Here is a 10953-nt window from a genome sequence, read left to right as displayed (position 1 = left end):
TAACTATGCATCACAGTATTAGTCTCCTCTACCTACTATTATTTGCTGAGGTTTGACTTCTAGGTTTTGATCTCTAAATTTAGTTAAATATATTTAGTTTTATATCTACATGGGTACTTATGGTGAAGTTGGTTTGAAACAGAGTATTTGAAATGAGGTGCAATCCTCCAAAGGTTAAGGGGAAAAGAATGCAGTTTTGTTAGTGTTTATTATTCATAAACAAATCTATATTATAGCCTACAGACCATGAAGATTATGATGTAGTTCATGAGCTGCATAAATCTATTAATGGACATGGAAAAGTCCCAATGTCAAGCCACATGAGAATGTGGCCTCATGACAGAAAAGGCAGCAGTGGGCAAAGAGTAAAGCACTGAATTTCCTTGTGTTTAAAACTTATATATGAAAGAAAAAGCCTTTCACCTCTTGGCCCACAGCTGTTTCTGGAGATAGGTATGTGCAAGCCTTGCAAACCTTGACAGGTTTCTCAGGCAATGTCACAGGACTTGCTGCTGTTTTCCAAAATAGAAGGAGCTCTCACAACAGTTTGAATTGATTCCCAGCTGCAATAAGGTACAGAAAGTTGCAGGGAAGAAATGGGCCTGTTGCATTTCTGTTGATAAAGTGACTGTATTTTTTATTAAGGTGCTTATAGTTTTTAATTATTTCTGTTACACTGAATTATCTCCAAGCTCACAATATTGAACAAGATAACAGTGAATCGAACAACTATCTCAGGAATGTCACAAGTCCATTATGAAAAGGAATGTCATCACCTGACTTTTTATTCTTTTTATTTCCATTTATGAGAAATTGTTGATTTTGTTTGTAAAGAAAATCAGTAGCTTGTTCTCATAGAAAAAAAAAAAAATGAAAAATAGAAGTTAATAAATTGAGCTGCAGTTTTCGGATCTGGAAGCTCCTTCTGACTACCAAATTTGTATTTATAGGGTTAGCGCCCAAAAGTCTTTGGCAAGAGCCCATCCATCTCTGACCCAGAACTATGAGATCAGACTTTATACCTATTTAGCAGCTGGTCACTTAACATTGGCCTATTTTATGCAAATAGTCTTCCATTTAGATAACAGTCATTTTCATGTATTAGAGTAATTCAATTTTCTAAGGACAGTCTAATCATACAGCTGCCCCATTATGCTATGGATGAATGTCGTCAAATACTTGTAATTATGTTTCAAATCTGTTACTGCTGTTTAGTATTCCGTCACACCTGCAGCACTATCAGTGGCTCACAGATATGAAGCACAGAGATCCCTGTCTTATCTAGAAAACATATGGAGTAGGTCCCTGTTCTAACAAGGATCACTGTACTGGCGCATTTTGTAATGCTCATACAGGGAAAATTACTAGAGATTTAATGAAGAAAAGTCGAATTGACAATCATTTTACAGACATTATCTATCGGTAGTTCAGCAGAGGTGAATTACTATAGTATTAGCACCATATTTTAGTCTCCTTCATCCATCTAAACACTGAGCCTGGTTTTGCTGCAGGCTGTTTTACCACAAAAGAGGGGTTCATTTTCAAGGCCTCAATTACTCTTAAGTAGGAGAGAATATCCTAAAGGTCTTTTACAACTTAGCTTATCTGAGACCTCCCTCAAGAGGTTTATCCTTATTCAGAATTTCTTATAGTCTCCTTGAAGCTTGTGACTTCCTTTCCACCAATGCTCTGTTCAAGATGTAATAAGAGAGATTTTCATTCTTCTGTTGATTTCATCTCTGTCAAAGGGCGACAATCCTTCCTTTATCCCTTCTTTGGCGCCCAGCTGAAAATCTTTTCAATGGTCAGAAACAATGTTGTCTTCTGCTTAGTAAATTACAGGTGCCAGGTGATATTTACGCTTCAAGAGCTTTATTGGCTTACTGATGCCAAATCAATAGAATCACATAAATGAGGAGAACCATGTGAGTTTTCAGGAATTTTAGTAGAAACAGCTGTAACACTGCACTCAGGATAAGGCAGCTAGAAGTTATTTGGGTATATGTGCTTAACACAGCAAGCAGTAGTAAATATTTAAATACTGTGATGGAGTTTGTTCTTCGTAAGCCAAGAGAATCTCTTCTAAAAGCATTATCTCCATACTGGGCTATTCACTCTCCAAACTTGGGTAGAGATTCAATCCCAAATTCAAGGCACCTACAATCAAAGACAGGCAACATGAAATAGGAGTGAAAAGGAAGAAAATGCAGCCATGCTCAACTGCCTTTTCCCTGAACATTACAAATTAATTATTTATGTGAGACATTTTATTTGACACCAGCTCTAGAAGGCATGTGCAAGAGGGAGAAGTTTCCTATGTAGCTTGTCTCAAGAAGGATATGATCTTGTCAGGCATAAGAGAGGCACAAAAGTAGCACTCATCACATTTGTTTTCATTAGAGAGCACCAAAGATTTAGCAGAGGTAAAAGTACACAGGACAAAAGTGGAGCTTTGGAAGAAACTCAGAGATAATTAATAGAAACAATTTAATTTAGCAAGAAGGAAAGAGACAATAGAAGGACTGAAAGGATACGATAGGCAATATAGGTGATCTGGAGAGATGCACAGTCTGGGGTCGATAAAGCTGGAGACAGGAATCCTACCAAAATGGGTGACGAGAACCAAGACTGGTAGTTGCAGGAGATGGGTTAGAAATAAGTCAGCAGTAAAATTGTGGTGGATTCAGTGCAGAGGGAGCAGATAGAAAGCCCTTGGCACTCTCAGTGTGAAAAGAAACATGCTGAAAGAGATGCTGGAGAATTAAGCAGAGGGGTGGGCAGAAAATTAGAAGAAATTTCACCAAACTCTGCAAGGGATAGTATTTTGAAAGGAAAGATAGGATTGAAAATGTCAGTGGAATAAAGGAGAGGAAAAGAGTGGAAGATATTCCAAGCAATTCCAAGATTTGGCTGGCTGAGAGGAGTTTCAGGAAAATGTTGAGACTGAAAGCTGATTAGAAGTGACTCAAGATGTAGTTACAGAAAAGACTTAAATACTTCTGTTTGCAGAGCCAATGAATTTAGATTTTTAAAGAAATAGAGCAGTGAAAATTACTGAAGGGAGACTTGCCTGCAGCTCGAGGTATTGTGTAGGTAATTATGTGGCCCATAGTATCTATAAATGATTTAATCTGATTGAACCACTCTTTTTAGGTTTCTATGGAAAACAACAACATGTATTTAATTTCTAATCATCTACCTGCAGAAAAAATTATCTGTGAATACATGTCACTTCCCGTTGTAAATGCCTGCTACATCACACTTCTCTGCATAATTTCTGTGTTTGCTCACATAGCTTAGTTTTGTTGATGACAAATAAAAACTTATCACCAAGATGGTGCTTGCATGACAAAATTAATGTGCAATACGATAAAGAAAGATTTATCTCTTCTCCTTACAGCTGCCTCTGCGTTGGAGCTATTTTCTGAGCACAAACTCCATAAGGAAATGTTGCAGTTGAGTAAATAACTCCTTCCTCTCCCATCATTTGCAGGAAGGTAAGTCCCATTGGCTCCAGCAGAAAACAGAGCTAGACAAACCCAAATACTTTTTAAGACCCTGCCAGTCAAAGAACTGAAAAATCATGTGACTCAGTTTACAAAATGGGGAGTCACAGCAGACTAAAAAAATTGCACAGGCTGCTAAATCTGATGTTAAATCATCACCACCCTCCTAGTTTTCAGCTGGTTTAATGCCCCAGGCCTGCATTCCACAGGTGAACACTGACACAAAGCACAGAGCTCTGGGCAGTGTGAGGGACAAGGGACTGCAGCCATTCTGTCTTAAGTCAGCTCTGTCTTAGGTCAGCTCACTCTGTTTTGGAGCTGCTTCATTAGGAACAGACTAACAAGGAGACAGAGGTGCAACCATCCCCATAACCAGAGCACCTGACTCCATTTTCTAGTTCCAAATTTCCTTTTTCACAGTCCAGAAGGGACATCTTAATGCACTAATCTTCTGCAAGCTTAGAATAAACTGCTGCTTTAAAATTTAAATAACATTTTTCAGCTTATATCCTGCTATTAGAAAAAAGAATTGTGAAATGTGGCTTTCTTATCTTCCCCAAAAGTTTAATTGATTTTATGGAAATGGAGGATTGTACCTTGAGCACTCTGGCTGCAAGCTTGAGAGAAGAAAATTGGTTAATATACTGTACTTACATGACTGTAAAGCATTTGGCATATTTCCACATTCTGAGCTAACACGTTCTTGCTGATTTCTCAGAGTAAGGAGTATTAAATACATATAAAAAAAATGAATTGTATTAAACACAATGGGCTAAAATGGCATTTAAATAATTAAGGTTTATTTTTTAATGATACTTTTAATTTTTTTTAATTATACATTTTTAAAATGATAAATTTGTTATTACCTATAAGGGTTATTAATATATTCTGCATTCCTCTTCAGCCATAAAGGAATCTATAGGAATGCCTCTCTAAACAACCAGTGTTTTGAATGTGGACTAGCCAGCATCTAAACCTTAAGTATCGTTTTCAGTGATCTGGAAGAAAATACAAAGTGATTGCTGGTAAAACTTGAAGAGCATGCAAAAATTGGTGGAGTGGCAAGTAATAAGGCAAATGTTCTATAGAATGACCTGTCTCAGTTGGCTAGGTGGCTTCATTTGAACAAGATAAATTTTAATAAGGACAAATGCAAAGACATAAATCTAAGCACAGGGAATGCAGGTCATAGTTACAGGATGGAACACTGGAAAAAAACTGATTCTAAAACTGTGGGGGGGTAAGGAACTTTCTGTGAACTCCCAGTGCAACACTGTGGCTAAATGAACTAATTTGATCCTTGAGAGAGTAAAGGGATATTGAAAAGAAGTAGATTCTTTTGATTATTTCCAAATTCAAAAACTGATGTCACCAATGCTGGAACACTGTGTTTAATCTGGGGTTTTAATTTTTAAAAACATATGAAAAAACTGAAAATATTCAAAAGTCAATTAAAGCATATTTTGACACCTGAAAAATCTGCCTTGAGGCCAGATAAGATCAATATGCATATTTTAATCAAGAGAATGCTAGAAAAGTACTTGTTCATGCTGAAAGAAGATCAGAGTAAACCAGCAGGAAGTATGGAAGGAGATAATGTAAAAGTCCCAACTGTTTAGAGGAACTTGTGCATGTTATATGTATAGAATTCATACAGATAGATGGCAACTTAAATAGTTTGATTCTGTAGCTGTCGAAGGTGTTTTCCCTTGCTTCCTGTGAGTATCACTAGAAAGGATATCATTGCTCTTAGAATGAGAGATTGGAAGTGTTAATTTCCAAGAAATCAGGAAAAGAGCCAACGCCAGAGTTAAGAAAATGTTGTCTTATCACCAATCATGTTCAGACCAGACAGTAAAGACACAAGTTTAATCACCAGCTGAAAACACTATGAAGAATATATTTTCTTTCACCACTCCTTCATAAAGGAGGGACAAAGTGATATGGAGCAGTCAGTCAAAGAAGGATTAAGATAAATTCAGATTTGAATAGAGGATGAAACTACATATGGAGACATTAAATGGGGGGGATAAGAGCTTGGAGGTGTGGCTTTTGGGGTCTGTTGCTTTCTCTTTTTTTAAACAACATTGCAAATAAAGAAAAAATGTGTGAAAGTTGAAAGGATGATTCCTTTAGAAATACCTTACCATAGATAGCCAATATCAATTCTCAATAAAAATTAAATTTCATTACCTGCAAAACAGCAACACTTATAGTATTACTCCCAAAAAACAAATACGATATAAACCTGGTGGACCTACTATCAAATTCTTATTTCCTTACTTACAGGAAGAGAGAAAATCTTCTGTAATATCAGGAAAAGTTTTGTGCAACAAATCACAGTCTCTTTGAGCCTATATGAGAAGATTTCAAATAGTAAATTAGACAGCAAAAACCAACATGTTGAATTAAAAGGAAGTGAACTTGTTTACACTGAAGATACCTGTTGATGAAACTCAGGTGTTAGATTTTCGATAATCTGGAATCTTTAAATCAAGATTGGATGTTTATCTAAAAAATACATTTCAAAAGTGACAGCATCATGTAAGATTTACTCACACATGTTATGCAGGAAGCCAGTCTCCATTATTTTTCTAGCTTTGAATTCATTGAAACAGTGAAAAATAGAGGCATTACTAAATCCCACTGCAACAGAAAAGATAAATTGCAACAGAGAGAAGCAGTAGCATGTACAGACAGACCATGTACTAAATGAATCCTCATCTGCTGGTGAAGGGTAGGTGATCCAGCTTTCTTGAAAATACATTTTAGAAAAGGAATGGGGGAAAGGAAGACCCAGAAGGGTAAGAGGGGCATCAACAATTAAAATGAACATCCATATGTTTTCATATTTTTTCAGACTGCATCTAATAATTCCAAGGACACTCATAATTAACCAAGGATGGAGCATTTCCTTTCAAAGAACTGTACACACAGTGACTAATCACCTAGAAATACTCTTAATTTGTTAGGTTTTCAGCAGCAGCTTCATTTTTAAAGGTTTAAATATTGTTTATTATTAGCCTGAAGTATTCTGTGTGATATTTCCAAATAAATTCCTGTTGTATCTTTAAAACATTCTCTGTTACAGAGAACAGTATGAAATATTAATCTGTAGTAATTTACTTTAGATTATGCTGATTTTATTTTGTCAGATACATGGTAATATTTATAGCAACAAATAATAATAACAATGTAGATAATTTCTGCAGGGAAAGAAAATATATACAGAGAAGAAATCTATAATTATGTAAAATATAACATGCAATATTTTTTGTGACAGCAGGTTCCATGATAAATAGCTGGTAGGAAGCAAACTGGAGGGAAGCAAAGGAGCCAAGATAAAAATTATCAAATAATTTAGATGTATGGCACAACCATTTCCTTCCTGAATATGGATTTACCATATTTGAAAATAAGGCTTTATTCGATATCACTGACCCTGAATTTAAAGCTTCATAGATTATTTTTATCTAAAATCATCTCAGAATTACAGCACAGGTGAAAATAATTTTTAAAAATGTGAATGCATGAAGAAAGTTCCCCTTCAACCTTCACATTGTGGCAATTCCAGCCAAAACCAGCACTACTCTCCGTGACTGTAAATTCTGCAGAGCCTTTACCTCTTCCTTTTCCCAAGGATGTTCAAAAATATAACCTCTGCACTTTTCCTCCTATCTGAACAAAAAAAGAAATGGCATTTTCTTAAGACATCAATTTTTACCTTGTTCATGATGATTTATAAAATTGCAGTTTCTCTTTTATTCTGTTAAGCAGACATCTGTATTCTCATTGCAGCTGACCTCTGAATGCACCATGGGAAGCAGAAAAGTTTGATACCATCACGGCAGGGTAACCTCTCGTTACAGAAGCAATGACTGCTCGAGCAGCAGGAGACTCTGTGAGAAACTTCTTAATTCCAATCATTGGAAAGATGACTTCTTCATCAAAATGATCCTGGAGTTCCTGATCTGATTCTTGAAAATGACAATATTGAAGGAGCAGTGTTTAGTCAAAGGAGGATTTTATTAGAGCAGATGCAGTGAGCCGGGCCTTACTTTTCTGGGATGTCTCCAAGAAATGAACCTGCAATTCTTTGTAAATTGACCACACTGTTTTTACCTTCAAACTACTATTTTAACCCAGGTTAGACTTACTCTATCTGTGTTCCCCAGTGCATTCCTACCAGCTGTTAAATAGCAAGGAATAACCTTGGAGTGGTGTCATTAAAGGTATAGCTTCTCAATATGTTTGGAAGTTTAGCTGGTGGGAAGGTGCACAACATATAGGATGAAAGAGAAAGGGGGCTTTTGGAGACACTTTCATTTTATCCCCCTTTTTCTCTGCATTACTGTTCACAGAAAGCCCCTCTTATTCACACACACACACAAAGATACCTTAATTTCACAGGGACAACTAATAAAACAATAGAAGGGGAAAAATAAAGAGCTTTTGTACACAGTCATCTGCAAAACGTAAGGTCTATCAACAACAAAACAAGAAATAACCCACTACAATTGCAGCAGGGTAGATACAGGTTAATTATGAGGAAAAAACAATGTAATAGGTAGGAAACACTGTCATGGATTGTTATGGGAATCTGCTGAGCACCTCTGTTAGAGGTTTTGCAAGCACATGCAGGATGCCACAGCTATAGTTTTAAAGGCAAAGAGCCTGGAATTTGGCCAGTCAACTCTGTGTAAAGAGGATCAGGGAAGGGGGAGCCCCTGGCTATTCACAAGACAGGCTCAATATTTCAGCTTCATAACTAAAGTGCTCTGACTTGTTTTCATAATCTGTAAAATGGTGCTGTGGACACCACACAACCCCTGGAGTTTTTGCAAACCATTCTGTGGCCATTATACCGTTATCAACACTCAGAACACCACCCACAGACCTCCTGACTTCTTTTGCTTTCCCTAATAGACATAAAATCAGTCAATTAACATTTTCAGAAAGCTTTGCTTATCTAGTGTATTTAAACAACTGATATTTTAAATTAAGAGGTGTCAGGTTTCTCTTAAAGGTTCTTCCAAGAAAACTGTGCCCAGGTTTTTGGTTTGCTTTGAGGGGAGGGGGGTGAGGTTGTTTGTTTGAATTTTGTTTTTAATGGGGAAGCAGAGGCAAGAGCACTCTGTGGCCATTGCAGGAAAGTACAGCAATGACATCACAGCAATGCTACTTTCTGCAAAGTTGCGGATCAATCCCAAAATGGTATTAGCTCTAGCAGTCACTTGGGAAATAAAAATATCAGCTTGACTTATAACTGCAAATATTAAAGGCTAAGAAAAAAAGAGGAAACTATAGGGTCAGCTGCAAATATCTGAAGCTGCTGGAGAAAGAAAAGCATTATGTCAGTCTAAAGATAAACATATCTATGGAAAAGAAAATATAGGATAAAAACAGTACTGCAGGAAAACAGCGCAACAGAATAGGTACCACATCACAAGTGTATCTGAGATGGAATGGTGTTAGCAACAAGACACACAACTAGGAAATGTCCAGCAAGAGAGAAATACAATATGAAATATAATAGATGTGGCTGACAAATGGAGGAAAAGGTGAAGGTACTCCAAAGGAAAAAAAAATCTATGAATCTATGAGAGATTTTAGTAGCAGCTCTGAACATCTGTAGTTTAACCTTTCAAAACAGAACTTCTGAAGCTCTCCTAAGAGATGGTAAAAAATCATCACTGTTGACAGATGTTTACAGTTGTTTCTATTTGACACTGCATAGATGGTTGTTGTCTGTGCCACAGGGAAATGCAGAGAAGTTCTTCATAAAGAAACACCAAGTTCAAAATATAACATGAAAAAGCTAAATTTAAGTTGTTCAGAAACAACATGCACACTCAGAGCCTTGTGACACTGAGACTTTCAGTATTCTGAGGTGCAGAATAATCTTTCCAAAACCCCAATATTGAGATACTGCAGCTTTGCACCATTTTTTGCAGTCAACACTTCTGTTTATCTAAATATTCTAACAAATTAAAGTTCTAAGAAGTGTGAATTTTAGATTTACAGATCAGTTCAACAAATATTTAAAGCAATATTACTTCCACAACTCTGAGAACAGTATCAGAAGTTAGGATAGCATATCATACTAATAGAGAAATCCCCAGCAATGAGTCATTTAGAGACTTTAGGTGTCCAAGCTGAAGACTTACCGGGCACATTGCTAAAGGAAGTAGGAATTGTTAATCATAAACTGCTACTTTATCACAGCTGGGAATAAGTAGGCATCTTAACATCGAATTTTCAAACAATGTGGGAAGAAGTCTAACTGGTTTTGGTCAATCAGATGCCTTTAGTGGCCATGTAGTAGACCACTCATGCTGCCCTAGCATACAATGTAGACATTGCATTTACTTTCATTGTCAGTTCTCTGGGAATCAAAATGTCTCTATGAAGCCACAATAGCTGTAGACTCATTCTGAAGAAACCTGCATTGCTCACTCAGCAGATCCTCTAGCCCAGCACTGTCTACAGACATAGCTCTGAAGCATACTCTCAAGCATCATAAACTTCTCTCTTCTAAAAATGTAGCTCTCTTCTTCATTTTTCCACACCTTGTAACAAAAACAAACAAACAAACACCAGAAAACAAAATGAACAAACAAAAACTCACCAAAACCCCCCATAATAACTACAAAAAAAGAGGATTAAGACAGCAGCTGTGGTACCTCTCTTTACTGGGAGAGTGGAATACTGAAGAAGCACAAAGTTCTCCAATTAGTTCTGGAAAGGAAAGAGAGAAACAATTAAAAACATTTGTTTTCCTGCTCATCTGTTACAGCTTTAACCATGGTGAACTTTTAACTTAGAAGTACTCAGAAACAACTTAAGTTATGAAGATCTTTCAATTCAACCTCTCAAAGCCAAATGACGTTCAAATTTGAAAAACTAAGAATTAATTCAAATATACTAAGGTTTCTTTCTTCAGAACCTCTTTGTAGGTTCTGTGCTACACCTGAGGGCTGTCTCCACTCACTGATAGTCCGGGTGACTATCTCCAATGGAATTTCTATGACCTAAAATATGACCAAAGTACTACTTTGACAGCAAAAAAACATTAAAAAGCACAATAGCTGTATTAGCCATGGTCGCTGATCTTCCATACAGCCTTACAAAACAGGGACATGGCCTTATACTCCCTTACCTTATCTAGCACTGGGGCCTTATGTAAAAAACTGTACATCTCTTTGCAAAGCAGCAGAGCATTTTTCAGTCTGAGATATCCAAATAAACGAAAAGGTACCTCTAAACTAATACTCCATTTTACCAGTCCTTGTAAGTCTCCTCTCCATTTATTCTACATCTCACTCTACTAACCCACCAAATATGCACCTCACTCTGATGGTGTCACACAAGAGCTTCGTTTGCCATAAATTTTCTCTTTGCCAACATCAAAATGCATGAAAAAGACCAAAGTAGCTAGAGCACCTGA

The 10953-nt window shown here is 36.7% G+C and overlaps 1 long non-coding RNA gene across 1 annotated transcript; it reads right to left on the bottom strand.

Moving 5' to 3' along the window:
• Positions 1-6662: 6662 nt before the first annotated feature.
• On the bottom strand, positions 6663-10247 carry LOC108449095. The gene is made up of 3 exons (XR_001865199.1): positions 10190-10247; positions 9674-10075; positions 6663-7483 (listed from the first exon to the last, which is right to left on the bottom strand). It is a non-coding gene; the product is annotated as an uncharacterized LOC108449095 (long non-coding RNA).
• Positions 10248-10953: the final 706 nt, after the last annotated feature.

Source organism: Corvus brachyrhynchos, unplaced genomic scaffold (genome assembly GCF_000691975.1).
Source record: "Corvus brachyrhynchos isolate BGI_N302 unplaced genomic scaffold, ASM69197v1 scaffold229, whole genome shotgun sequence".
In the NCBI taxonomy this organism is placed as follows: Eukaryota; Metazoa; Chordata; class Aves; order Passeriformes; family Corvidae; genus Corvus; species Corvus brachyrhynchos.
The sequence above is the reverse complement of the archived record's forward strand: the minus strand, read 5'-3'. Positions and strand labels throughout refer to the sequence as shown.